Raw genomic sequence first — 14,682 nt, forward strand, 5'->3', positions numbered from 1 at the left:
ATCCCGTCCTTTATTCTTTGCATCATCTCTTGTGTCCCTGTTAGATTCTGCTATCTTAGGGAGCAGCAGAGGAATGTTAGCCACATCATACACCAAACTCTTATGGAATAGATGGATGGGTGGGTGGATGATGAGTGTTGGATATTGGATGGATAGAGGAAATGGTATGAGGATAAGAATTCCAATCAAGGATTTACCTCCCCTATATCTGGAACCCAGGCCTTCTGTGAGCAGACTGTGCACTCAGCTCCTGCATGAGGTGGAAAGGCGGCCTAGACTGGAGCCAAGCAGGTCACATGTGTGAGAAAAATAAGACACCAGGGCTCACAAGATGGGCCAGGCAATTTCTGTCTTATCTAAGACCTGACCCTGAGCTCCAGGAAATGTGTCCTTTGCAAAATAGGGTCTGCCCAAACTACTTCCCAGACAGATATCTCATTAACAGGCAGACATCTCCTAATATCAATTACTAGAAAGAAAAGTAATAACCCTGAAAAATATCTGCGATCTCAATTACATCTGACTGTGGAGTGTGTTTTTCCCGTGGATCACGAGATCCAGATCTGTAATGCAGACAATCATGAGGTGATATTGACTCAAGCTGTTCTCCTAGGAATCAGGCTTCTTTCCTTACCACATATCACCTTACTCAATCCCCCATGAATTCTGGATCCAGTCATTACTATTATTATCCCTGTTTTGAAATGAGAAAAAAGGCTCCAGGACGCTAAGTAATGTAACTGTCATTGGAGAATAGAGCTGGAGCCAGAACTGAGATGTAATCTGGACCGATGCGTGATTTCAGACCTCAGCGATGTTGTGCAATCTACTGCTTCCTCTTGTGCAGGTGTGAAGGTCTCTCATGTATGAAGGGCCACTTATTGTATCTGTGGATTTCTTGCTTGGTGGAGGCAGATGAATATCTTAATTCTATGGACAAAATGCATCTCCCATATTCTAGGCCCTTTATACGGGGTCTCACTCTATCCATGGAAGACCTGTGAGGCTCACTGTTTCTGGTTTCCTGATCAAACAGGTTCAGCTGGTTGTGACGTTCCAGGACCCAATGCTACTGACTTGAGCAGGCAGATCCACTCACTTCTATGCAGCAAGCTGTTCATGAAGGCAGTAGAGTGGAGTTAGGCCACTACCTGTACACATGCAAGAAGGCAGGTACCTCAGGAAAAATCCTGAAATATTCAGGAGAGAAAAGGAGGGAATGCACATGACCATTTCAGGTAAATCACTTGATGGGCCCAATCAGATCACTAAGTGCCCTAAGTGTCCCCTCTCTTGACATCCACACCCTCCACTGTTTGCCCTTCTCTGTGCTCCATGGGCTGCCCTTTTGAACTCACCTCTAACTGGCCCCGTGGGATGTTGCTAATGTAATGAGTTAATGCCTTTGCCGACAAGGGAAACAGATCCTGAGTCCCTAGTGCTACTTATCTAATGAGACTGCAGTTATATTAATTATATCTAAATGTCTCCACTTATACCATAAACTTGCCTGCACAACACAGTTATTATCTTGCTCTTTTTACAGTCTCTGGGTCCTCTGAGGAATTCCTGGCAGATCTGCCAGCCCAAAATAGCAGATGCAGGGCTCACAGGTACATCTCCCTGGTTATCTGAAGGTCTTCTCAATTCCATTGCACATTTTCTCTATTAGCCAACAGAGCACTTTACAGAACCAAAGGAGCCCTGCACAGGGGAAACTCAGGGTGAGATGTACATAGTTTACATTCACACTCTGCTCCTGACCACCTGAGTGACCTTGTTCCTCATTACCGTGTTTCATTACCATTGTTTCATTACCTTGTTTCTCAGAGCCTCAATCTTAGTAATTATAGGGTTTCAAGCACAGCAGGTATGAGAGGAATTTGACCTATGTCCCAGGTGACTCTCCTTGGGCACAAGTGTCTCAAGTGGGAAATATGGATTGGGTACATGGCATGTGCCAAATACTGTTTGGCCCTGGGCATTCACAATCTACACTTGGTGGGAGCAAGAAAGGAGAAAAATTCCATATTTCTCAGGAGTGATATTAACCACCTCCCTGTTGCTTAACAAAGATATGATACTGAGCAAATTACCTAACTTCACGGCCCTTCATTTTCATTATTTGTAAATAGCAGTCACGTTCTTCATGTAAGTGATGGTTAAAATAATATGCAAAATCCCTAGCTCAGACATGGGTTACAACTTTCAGATTCCACACATGTCTGTGATTCCATATGGGGATGCCTTTATGGCAGAAGAATGTCTTACAGAACTCTAGCACCAGACCACCATAGTACAAAACCAACACACACGGAGGAGTCTCAGGAACACCATGCCAGGTGAAAAAGGCCAGAAACAAACCATCACATACTGTATGATCCTATTTGTATGAAATACTCAGAATGAGCTGACTCATGCAGAAAACACAAGTGTGGCATCTGAGACTATGGAGCAGGGAGGTGACTATTTCATGGGTATGAATTCTCATTTAGGGTGATGAAAATGTTGGAGAACTAGTTAGAGAAGATGTCTGGATAACGCTGCCATCAAATATTTTTAAATGTTTAAGTTTGTTAAATGAATTTTATCTCAGTTAAAAACATTCTCTAATAATATGCATGCTTGTATACATGTATCCAATAGCTCAGTGAAAATAATTAAATTGTTATTGATCCCCCAAATAATTACTTATCGTCATTCATGTCATGTCTATGTCAGTGTGGGCTTTCATTTCAAGGCCACCCGCCTATCCTCCACTCAGATTCATTGATTGATCATCCTTCTCAGAGACGTAGCCCCAAAGGTGTGAAGCTAGAACTCATGTCTCCCACCCACATATTCCTCTCTCACCCTGCAGAACTGACTGGGGCATCACTCAGTTCTGGGGTCTTCTGGATACTGGCTCTATCCTTCCAGCCTAAGAAGGTATAAAACTGCCTCCCAAGCCTGCCCACATCCTGGCCAGAGCTATGGGAGATCTCCTGGATATGATTATCTCTTGGCTTCTCTTGCTTGGCTTCAAACTATACAAATGGGTCATGGTTTTATAAACACACTCTGATATTCAATAACTGTGAGACCTTGTGTAAGTTGCTACATATCTTCTGTAAAGCGGAAGTGCTGCCCCACCCAGCACCAGTCAGAGCCCAGGACTGTCATGATCTAGTGAAAATTGTATAGCAGTTAGCCTCCTTCCAACCACACAGGCAAATGGGCCCAGAGGAAAGAGGAGGTGCTGAGTGAATTTTCCAGGGTATATGAGTGAATCTGTACTCAAAGGGGTGTTGCAAAAAATAGCAAACTTTCTATGGCTGGATGATTTCATATTAAATCTGCACAATTTCCAAGTAAAAGCCTTATTGCCTTCCTTCTCCACCCTTGCAGCCTTAGGACACTGGGCACAGGTGCTCAGTAGATGGGAGGCTGAGCCACAAGTGTCATAAATCAGCCACATTAGGGGACCCGTGAGAGAGCATCTTCTCACCAACTTTCATACTCAGTCTAAAGTATGCAGCGAAGATTTGATTTAGAGATTTGATACAGTCGGATGCTTTTGTGGGTGGGGAGAAAGTGGTATAAGAAACAAAGAGTGGGTGAAGCTCAGTCCCCAAAGTAAAGGTCATCCATTATTTTCAAGGCAGCATGTGCAGGTAATTTGATACAGTCGGATGCTTTTGTGGGTGGGGAGAAAGTGGTATAAGAAACAAAAAGTGGGTGAAGCTCAGTCCCCAAAGTAAAGGTCATCCATTATTTTCAAGGCAGCATGTGCAGGTCATGGTTTGACTTTGAGATGAAAGGATGTTTTTGTGGGAGCCACTGAGATGGCCAAGGTGAGACTACTCAAGGTGATCACATGCCTTGTCTTTGCTGTGTGTTTAACTCCCAGACCTTCCTGGGTAGATACCTGAATGGAATCTGTTTCCTCTCATATGAGATCTGATGCATTCTTTGATGGATTCTTGCTCAAAGATTGACTGAGAGAATAGCATATGTCTTGCCAGGTAGCCTTCAATCTAGACACCAAGGGACAAGACTCACCCAACGTGACACCTTCCTCCTGCAGATTTAGCCTTCCACTCAATATCTCACTAATAAAATAATAACGAAAGAGACAGCAATAATCTTGGTTTTTTAAATTATCAGTTTAGAGCTCTTGCTGTGTAGCATCACTTGAATTGATCTCCATGTCCTTATTTTTCTGGGATAGTGTCAGTCAAGGTCTAACGTCCCATCCAAGTTGTGAATTGCATCCCCATCTACTGTTGAAGGCATCTTGGTACCCTCTCCAAGACGGTACGATAAGCCCTATGGTCTACCTACTCTTAAGCCAGGCAATGCAGGCTATGACAGACCATTTCAGCTGGGAGGAGAAACCCAGCCCATGCAGAAAGGAGGCTGAGCTGTGTGCACTACCAACAATTCCACTCAGAATGAGTAGACTTTGGGTGCTTTCCTTCAGCCCCAGGACAGAGCAGAGGCTCTGAGTGGATGTGCTGAGGGAGCATGGGGAAGCCCAAAGGGTGAGACTCGAGGTTCTACCACCCACTGTCAACAAATGAAGCCCCTCCTGTGGGTCATATTCATAGGGGAGGGTCCCTCTCAGAGCCCTTTAGGGAACACCTAAGTAAATGATTTTACTTGTGTTAACAGTGCCCACAGCAATATCAGACAACCCAGGTCTCCAGAGAATACTTACTGAATGAAAGGAAGAGCTACTGTCATTATCTATTAACTTCCCAGGCTGAAAATACTGCACAAGATTGACACAGACTCTTTATATTCATGTCTAAGTTCGTGGCCAAAATATTCCTGCCAGGCCCACCCACCCCTAACTTCAAATCATATTATGCAGGAGTACAAAATTTCCATTACTTACAAAAAGAATCCTTGAACTTACCTGGCCTTACATGCAAGTGTACACATCTGGAAATGTCAGAAATAGGAAAAACCAATATATATCACCTCTTCCTGAATTTTCCTAGCAGATCACATACTTTTGTCCCTCAAAGGGCAAATTATCCTTTGATTAGCACACACTTTATGCTCCTCTGATGCCAATGTACATTGCTAGAGCTGACCCAGGGCAGAGATAATTCCTTGCTTACTAGTTTTCATTCATATTTACTCTCCAGATCCCCTGCAGAGATCTTGGCACTATGTGAAGATCCAAAAATATCAGATAACTGATGGATGCCTGGGGAAAGGAGTTCCCTGTGCTGAGTCTCTCTAGAACCTGGACTATGGGGCTGCTGGAAGCAAGAGATGTTTGGCTGTGATTCTGCCTGAGATCCTAATTGAGCTGATCTTACACTGAAGCCCTTCAGTCTGCCAGCTCAGACAATGCCATGGTTTCAATGTGTCCCCTTAAATTTCTCATGCTGGAAACTTAATCTCCAAATTCACGCATAGCCTTTGAGATGTAAGTACGCTTAGATATGACCAGAAAGAAGCCCTATGTTCGGAACAGTGGATGTATAACAAGAGAAAGAGAGAACCAAGCTTGTATGCTCCCCGCTTTACTACAGCACAGAAAGATGACACCCAAATGGGGCCAGTGCCTGGATATTGGATATTCACAGTTCCAGAGCCATGAGACGAATAGTTTATACTATCTATAGTTCATAAGTTATGCAGCCTCTATTATTCAGTTATAGTTGCCTAAAATGGACTAAGAAAACAAGATGGGGAAGACGAGTGTCCAACACTAGAAGATATAAAACAAATAGCTGCCACTTTTCCAGAGCCTGGTACCACATAGCCCCTCTGGAATGGCTGAACTAGGAGGCAGTGCCCAGGATCAGTTCAGGGAGTAGACACTGGGTGCTGGACTTGAATCTGGCTTTTGCTACAGGCATATGCCCCAGGGTCTCTTCAGTTCACCTCAGTCTAACCCCACTACCACCACCATCATCAAAGAAAGGAAGAGGGAGAAGGAAAGAGGGAGAAGAGGAGGTAGGGAGAGATGAGGCAGAGAGAAGTAGATCAGACTCCTACTCTCTAAATCACCCTCGAGGGATGCCAGCTTTGGGATCCCCTCTACTTCCCGTACCCACATTGCCCATCCAGAACTGGGAATTTATCACCTCTCAAGGCTACCTACAGCTTGTTTCTTCTTGGGCTGCCCACAGCCCCCTTCCATCCTTCCATGCTTAGGGATGTGACCTATTCCCGATTTAATCCACCTCTATTCTCATACTATAAAAGCCCAGATGCATATGTTCATATGTACATATGTTCATGCTCCAAAAAGCTGGAATGTATGAGAAGTATTATCTTAGAATTAGCATTGGCAGCACTGAAAGACCATTTTTAGTTTATTTCTTAAAGTTTGGTGACTTCTCAGAAACTGAACCATCAATCATTTCAAGAATTCTGATAGAACCTCACAGGGTTTAAGGAGCAACTTGAAAATTCACAAAGCATTCTGAGTTCAAAAGCACAGCCAATTGGGGTCCTCCACGTGGCTGCCTGCAAAATTGTAAATCTAGGTATGTATTTATATAAAATATCATGTGTTATAAAAACGCTTCCATACTCAACCAAGCCTGGGATATGTTAGGTTAAGGATATGTCTAGGTTGTGGGCCTTCTCGGAGCCTTTGATAGGATGGTTCCCTTTATGACACTCCAGGAATCTCTGGAACAGAATGTATCCCTCACCATGTGAAGATTCAGCAGGAAGTGGACCATCTGCAAACTAAGTGGGTCCTTTCCAGACACCAAATATGCCCATACCTGGATCTTAGGCTGCTTGGCCTCCAGAACTGGCAGCCCCTTCCCTGATAATGGAATTTATATCATGTGATATAAATTCAGCTACCTCCTGTCCTCATAGTCCATGCTACTCTCATGGAAAAAAAAGCTGAACTGCCAGCTCCACAACGTGAGTCACTCACTGCACCATTCCGAGCCTTGATTTTCTCTTTAGCTACCCCAACCACCTGACTGAGAATGGCAGTGGTGTAGCTATGCGAACCACAAGCAAGCACATAGGAGGCACGGGCACTCATGCTGCTCTTCTCCCTGACTGAGTGACATACACAAGCTTGAAATGAACGCATTTATTTCCCCCACCCAGGCTCTCAGCCAAATATCAGGCCCAGGGACCTTGCACATCTATTTTCCTAACCTTCAACCAAAGCAAGAAAAATGGCCTTTAACATCAGCAGACACAGCAATGAGACCTTCCAGCAAAGGATGAGTCTTACTGTTTAATGTAATATTTTCCTACAGAGAGTGCAACCAATTCCATTTCCTTTCTCCAAAATCAGGTGAGGAATGTGTCTGATGGGCAAGAAACATCACTCCTAGATAATCCAGTTTAGGGGAAAGCTATGATTAGCAAGCTCATCCTGTCATTTCTGAAAATTGCTGGCTTCAGTGGGTCTGTATAGGAAGTCAGCAAATGGGAAATTGAGACTTGGCTCACCTGGAGCTGTGCTCCCCAAAGGTGTTTGTAGCCCACCCTGATTTACTGATTGGTGACTGTGCTCCTGCCCCTGGTGTGTGTGTGTGTGTGTGTGTGTGTGCAGGAGAGAGAGAGGGGGGAGTTTAGCATAGATGTGCTGTAGGCACTAGGACTCTTGCACAGAGAAACAAGGAGAAAGAACAGCTAAGGGTCAACTCTTCATTCACTGGAGACTTAGATACCTGCAAACTCAGAAGCACCTGGAATGCTATCTTCTCTGATAGACTAAAGCCTTCTTCTCTACAAACACTGAGGTATTTCCAGTATTGCAGTAGGTACTATTAAGTCAGAGAACTTACTGATAAGGGATTTTCTCATTTTTTTACAGGAATCAGAAAACACATCTTCAAATAATAATGACAAGCAATATTCACACCATGGACTGGATTGTGCTCAACAGTTCCCTTCCAATTCCTTGCTGAAGATGAGGAAATCTATGCACATGGAAAGTCAGCCACTTGCCCTTGAGGAAAGGACAATGCCAGGGCTCACCATGGTGTTCTGTCCCCTGAGTTGCTGCTCTCAGCCTCTGAGGTTCTACTCCAATGCAAAAATGAATGAAAATTAGACTGAATGTAGTGGGGAACAACGGTTATGGACTGAATGTTTGTTCCCTCCAAATTCATATGATGAAGTTCTAATCCCTGATATGATAGAATTTAGAGGTTCAGCCATTGGGGTGGGGTGATTAAGTCATGAGGTGAAAGCATTCATAAGCTAGAATAGCACCCCTATGAGAAGAGATGTGAGTACTGACCTCTCTCCTGTGTGAAGATTCAGCTGGAAGTGGACCATCTATCTGCAAACTAAGTGGATCCTCTCCAGACACCAAATCTGCCCACACCTGGATCTTAGACCTCTTGGCCTCCAGATATGGGAGTTCCTGCCACCCTCCATCTCCAGTAGAGGCCCTGCCATCCTCCACTCCCAAGATCCACTTGGCAGAACTAACCTTGAAGGTAACTCCCACCAGGGAGAGCCACTCATGGGATTGGAGTCAACTTTCTTTGCAAGGCTAATTCAAGTGGATCATCAAACATTGACCCAAGAAATACAGAGCTTTTTGTACAATCAACAGTCTGCTGGTAAAAAAAATAAAGGTGGTTCACACTTATGCATAGGGATCATTCGATTTAAATCTTTTGACAGTGCACGGGATGGAATTTTATTTTTGCCCTACAGATGAGTGAACTGAGGGAGATGGTTAAACTGAGTTCCCAAAGCCAAGGGAGATCCAGGATGGAAATAATCTTATGACCCAAACAGTAGCCCTGAAAGCTTGCCACATGCTACATGTTGTTCTGGATCTTTCCTTGCTCACTCCTCTTCCCGAAAGACATACCTCAGCATCATCTTGATGACTCATTGAACAAAATCTCCTGAGCTTTGAAGTGGTATATGGCAGAGGTGCTTGACCTTGAAGGGGTATTTTGCTGGCATTTATTAGGCAGAAGCCAAAAAAGTGGATAAGGACAAAAAAGTGCTCAGGACAGTCCCTCTCTTAGCAGCAGTGTCAAGGTTGAGAAAGCCTGAGAACATATACAGAGAAAATTACAGCTAATCTTGCGCTGTTTTGAGTACTTTTCATATATTTAGTTAATTAACTTTCAAAATAGTACTATGAGATTGGTAATGTTACAGTTCCATTTCAAAGGAAGAAACAGAAGCAGGAGAATTTATTTCCATTTCTCAAGGGCACAGAGCTGGGACTTAAACCCAAAAGTTCATTCGCAGGGCCCAAACCACAAGCTGTCCTGCAGACTGTCCTTCACAGTTGAACATAACATTACCCATGTTATCTCATTCAGTGGGGCTTAACTACTGTTATGAGGGCGGGTGCTAAGACTGAGTTACTTTCCTCGGCGGCATAAGCAGATCATGGTACGGGACTTGCACGAGTATTGATTGTATGCACTAAAGAGTATGTATAGACTGACGTTGAGATGGCCCCAAGAAAGCCAACTCCCTCTCTATGCAATCCCTGCCTCTATGCAATGCCTTCCCAAGGTCACAAGGATTCTGGCTTCTGCCTCACTTGCTGTCTCTTGCTACCTCTGATAAAAGCCACATGCCATGCTGTGAGATGCGCCAAAGAACAGAACTGAAGATGCTTTCAGCCAACAGCCTGCAGTAACTGAATCCCGCCAACACTCATTTGATGAACTTAAAAGTGGCTGTTTCTTAAGAAGACTGCCACATCTTAACTTCAGCCCAGAGGGAGAATTGGGCCCGATCAGCCAGCTAAGCCACACTTAGATCCTTGACCATAAGCATCGTAAGATAATGTGTGCTGTTTTAAGTTGTTACCCTTTGGGGCAAATTGTTACACACTGCAGGGATAATAATACAGTGTACATCAGAGCCTTCCTAGGCACTACTTCACACCTCTGTGGCCTCTCATGATTTTGACCAATCACCTCCCAAGTGACCAGTTGTCCCTGGGCTCCAGTATGCAAGTAGATTGTGATGGTACCTTGCGTCCTCCTTACCCCACACCTCTCTCCTCACACCTGCCTTGAACTATCATGCATATCCATTTTGCAGGGAAGTAAACTTGCTGTGATAGAATGTTTGACCAAAGGCAGAAAGGAACAATGGAGAAGTGATTTCCCCTTTCTCACCACCTGAAACTGACATCTTGAGACAAATGCCATACTCTTGCATTCCTCTATTGTACTTTTGACAGCATCACAAACATTAAAGAGATGTGGCCTGTGGGAGACACCTGCACCAAGTCAGTTAGACCCATACTCAGCCATCAATTTGACATTATTGGCACCACGCAGATGGCAATCGACCCAACCCACTGTACCCTAGGGAGCTTGTAAGATGACAAGGAGATGACAAACTTGTGAGACGCACATAGAACAAACCTGGAGAGGTCAAGTGACCAGAGTTCTCACCTACCCTCACTGTGGCTACTCCAGCAACCCGGCTTATCAAGTTGACTTTATCTTCAAAAGCAAAAGCATGAAGTAGCCAATGTTCTACAGCTTGAGAAATATATGGAAATGTCAATAACTATAAAGAAACCAAATAACTGTGATAATTTAATAAGGTATTACACTTAAGTCCCCCTGTACATACACACACACACACACACACACACACCCCAAATATTGGAAGAATATCACCATCTGAGTCAATTTATTTCATTTCAGCTGGAATAACCGAGTGGATTTGTGCGTGTGTGTGTGTGTGTGTGTGTGTGTGTACTGGGGATCAAACTCAGGACCTTACGCTTTTGAGGCAAGTGGCAGAGCAACTGAGCTAAATCTCTGGCCCTACCAGTGGATTTTTGATGTTAGCTTTCCTAAGATAAGTGCCCTGTGATAAGACACTTAACCTAAAAAGTCCATTTTCCTGTGTGTAAGACTGAAACTATACTAGGTCTGCACGACTTCCACAAAGGCAGTAAAAATGACAGGAAGGAATATCTCTGAAGAAAACTCTGTGGGAAGAACGGACATTTCTGCCAATGCAGACTGTTGTCCATAAGCTACTGTTCAGTCCACTTGGGGCAATCAGGCATTTTGTGTTTCCCCACACCCCATGAGGGGTGGCACATTAGCATTACAGACATGAAAAGAAAGAAGTTGTTTCTTCGTTTTAAGCTTCAAAATAGTTTTGAATTTGATGGAAATATTGAAATTTTTTTTTTTTTTTGCTCTTTTGAGACAGGGTCTCACTATGTAATTGAGACTGACCTGGAACTCACTATGTAGTCCAGGCTGGTCTCAAATTCACAGCCATCCTCCTGCCTCAGCCTCCCAAGTGCTGGGATTACAGGCATGCACCACAATGCCCAGCAAAATATTGAAATTTAAGGGTGAATAATTAGGAGTCTCAAAAGTCCAATAATTCGAGTGTGAATGATAACTTTATATTATTTAGTGATCAATCTATTTCCTTTTCTAAGCCTAGAAAAAAAGTGAATTTTGTTTGTTCTGGGGCAATTTGAGAGAGTTGCAAAAAAGAGAAGATGGCCATAACTCTGATGTGTTTTCTTGTAAGAGGTCTGCCCTCCTCTCATACTCTGAGACTTGGTTGAGCATGCTTATTATACACAAAGATGAGAGAATTCAGAGTAACACTGTGCAGAGAGTATCTGCGGCATCTTTGGGTCAAGTTTGAGAACACGGAAGATCTGTTTCCCAGGTACCAACTTGTTTCCTATCAAAGGAAATGGAAGACCTCGGGGAGCCAGAAATGGAAATCTTGGGAGAAAAGACAAGTAAATGATGAATGAAAATCCAATGGAAGATATAATGTGCAAAGATGATGAGGTCAGATACTGATAAAGGCTACACACTTGCATGTGCATGCGTGCACACACGCACACACACACACATTTTTGAGTCTTTATCTTCACCCTGTGGATCTTCACAAACCTGAGAATTTAGGTTCAACCTTGCAGAAAAATGAGAAAATCTGAATTTTGTTGTTGTTTTTATGTACAGCCTGGGTGTTAGAAATGAGATTCACCAACAGAAAAACACTTTTGTACATTTGAGTTGCTGTGCTAAGTCATCGCAAGGGAAAGACCTTACACAGTATCTGGCCCAGCACAGGTGTCTAGCAAGGGACAGCGCCTCTCCCACACGGGCAACTGACCCTGGCTTTCCAACATGTTCTCACTGATCCAAAGTTAGCTATGTGTGGTGACCATGACGGAGCATTTAATCATAGAATCTCTGCCCAGGAGGGAACTTGTGGGCCAGCTCTCTCAATTTAAAGCTTAAAACTGAGGAGCCAGGGAGGAAAAGAGAGAGCCCTACACACCACAAAGTAGCAGCAAAGAGAAAGTGGGAACTCAGGCCCAGTGAGTCCATGCCACACTCCTTTTATTCCTCAAAAGTCATCTCAATGAACAAAAGTCATGTGGGGATTTAGGTGGTTGAAGACAGAGGGCCGAGAGGTTGTTAATCAACATGAGGGGATAAACTAGGGGTGATGGTCCCAAATCCCATTAGTTTCCAGTCTCCAGGAATGAATGACAGTGACAGGCTAACTTGCTCTGATCCTTCATATTCCCATAGACCCCTCTCCTGAAATATGACTTCATGTAATCACCTCTTTATAAAATATTTCTGTTACTTCCCAGGTTAAGAAACTAAATAAAGTTCACGTTCTCTGGCATAACATTCAAGGTGCCCTCTGAGTTGGATTCAGTGCATTTTCCTGGCCTCTTCTCCCTTCCTCTGGTGCAGTCAAGGTTGGTTTTCAATCTTCTGCCCAGTCTTCAGTGCTCGCTGCTGTCCACTAAACTTGTGAGATGCAGCCTAGAGGACATGTTACCTGAGCGTCCTTCCTCTATGCCTCCAGCACACACAACAAGAGAACAGTGTAGCAGAGCAGCAGAGAGGTTAGAGCCCAGTACCTTAGTCAAACAAACCTACCACATACTCATTGTGTGACCCTAGGGTAATCTGATCTCCTTGAACTTTTAGTTTGCAAAAACAGATAACAATTTAATTATCTTCTAAGGGCAAGTGACTTCTATAACACGTAATACTTGTAGTGTGCTTAGGATATAGCCTGACACATGTTTTATTCCTTCTACTCTAATCCAGGGAGAATAAAATTGTTATATGAACAACTAATTTAATGTCTCAATTTTATCTTGTTTTATTATCATTTTAGTCTTTCCTATCTTTCTTTCTCTGCACTATGTAAATTACAAGGGTCAGATTTTCATCTTGCTCATTTGCTCATTCAGAAATTAGTTATTAAACATCAATGTATGTCAGACTTCCATGCACAGGAGATTATGAGCTGGAAAAAAAAACTCTCAAGTCCTGTTCTCATCAGCTGTACTTTGTACTTGAGAAGAAAGGTATGTGGACATATTTATTTTCAATATATTTTTAAACTTCATTTCACTGGTCTACACAAACTGTGAATCTTCTATTTCCAAGTCTACCGTTCATGATGCAAATGCTTCATCAGTCTAAGCAATTTCTAAGCACCATTTCAGTAAATACAACTTCCCAGTGATCTCTTCAATTTTACTTTAGAAAACTGTGGTCCAATGAGATCAGGTAATTTGTTCTGTGATCCACAAATCGGGATCATGACACTAGGATTCAAACTTATTTATGCCCAAACCCCAAACTCCTCCCTTTTCCACTAAACCATTAGTTCTTTTACTTACTGAATATTTAACCACTATCTCCATAAGTTGACTGGTGAGTAAAATACTAAAAAGAGGGGAGGTTTTTCATGGCCTCATTTTAGATATTTTTCTAAAAGTGGAATCCATGTGAGTCTTTGAACTATACATCCCATTGAATTTTATGAATATTTTCAGGTGGCTTTTTATAGCAAATATGATACATTGTGACTACTTAATCTCTGCAATGTTGAACTAGCCATATTTCACTCCACCTACCTCTCTTTCACTTTAAAACATGTCTCTGACAAATGAATCCCACAGCCCTGTTAGACCAGTAAATGGTCATTATCTTGTATTTACTTTCAAAAATATGTAGTTCCACTATGTGCCACTGACTGAGTGTTATGGTCAAAAGGAACTCTTTACAATATTTTGCCCACATGGAAATACCTGATTCTTATACCTCTTCGATTATTGCAGATGAGAAGGACTCAGGAAACAAGCAACCTACCAAAGATCAAACAAAATAAATAACAAGGAGGGCTCGACCCCAAAGCATGCACTGTGACATACTGTGTCTCAGCCCCACATACTTACTCAAGAACATTGAGAGCCTATTGTAAGAAGGCAGGTATCACTCTAAAATGTAGGTGGGAAGGAATAGATACAGAGCTTCCTCTTGTATCCCTACAGCTGAGAAGAGAGAATGCAGCTCATTCAAAAAAGTGCCTTCTAGAATGGCTGTATTAGAATGTATATTGTTAGGCCAGCCTCGCTCATAGGCTAGATTAAGTATTCTATTTAGAATGACTTTGGCACAATGGGCAAGGAAGCATGAGCTAAGCCTCAATTTGTTCACCCTGTGAAGAGCAGAGCACAGATCCAGTATAGCGGGTCTCTTATTCAGTACACCTGCCCAGAGGTTCCACCTGAGCCATCCTCACCAACTAGTTGTCAGAGCTGTCTTCGGTGCTGAAACTACACAAAGAAATGAGACTCAGTTTGTGCCATCCTAAAGTTCACAAGAAGAGGAGAGTATTCCTATACAACGTCATGTACAGCAACAAGAAATCTAAGCCTCAAACTTCACATCAGAA

At 43.1% G+C, this 14,682-nt stretch overlaps 1 protein-coding gene across 5 annotated transcripts in view; it reads right to left on the reverse strand.

Annotated features, from left to right (window-relative positions):
• The window catches only part of Fam135b (family with sequence similarity 135 member B), a 322,410-nt gene that overhangs the window by 238,940 nt on the left and 68,788 nt on the right, over positions 1–14,682 (reverse strand). The gene's annotated exons all lie outside the window — the stretch shown is intronic.

Source organism: Fukomys damarensis, unplaced genomic scaffold (assembly GCF_012274545.1).
Source record: "Fukomys damarensis isolate Sample0158 unplaced genomic scaffold, DMR_v1.0_HiC HiC_scaffold_5, whole genome shotgun sequence".
NCBI lineage: Eukaryota > Metazoa > Chordata > Mammalia > Rodentia > Bathyergidae > Fukomys > Fukomys damarensis.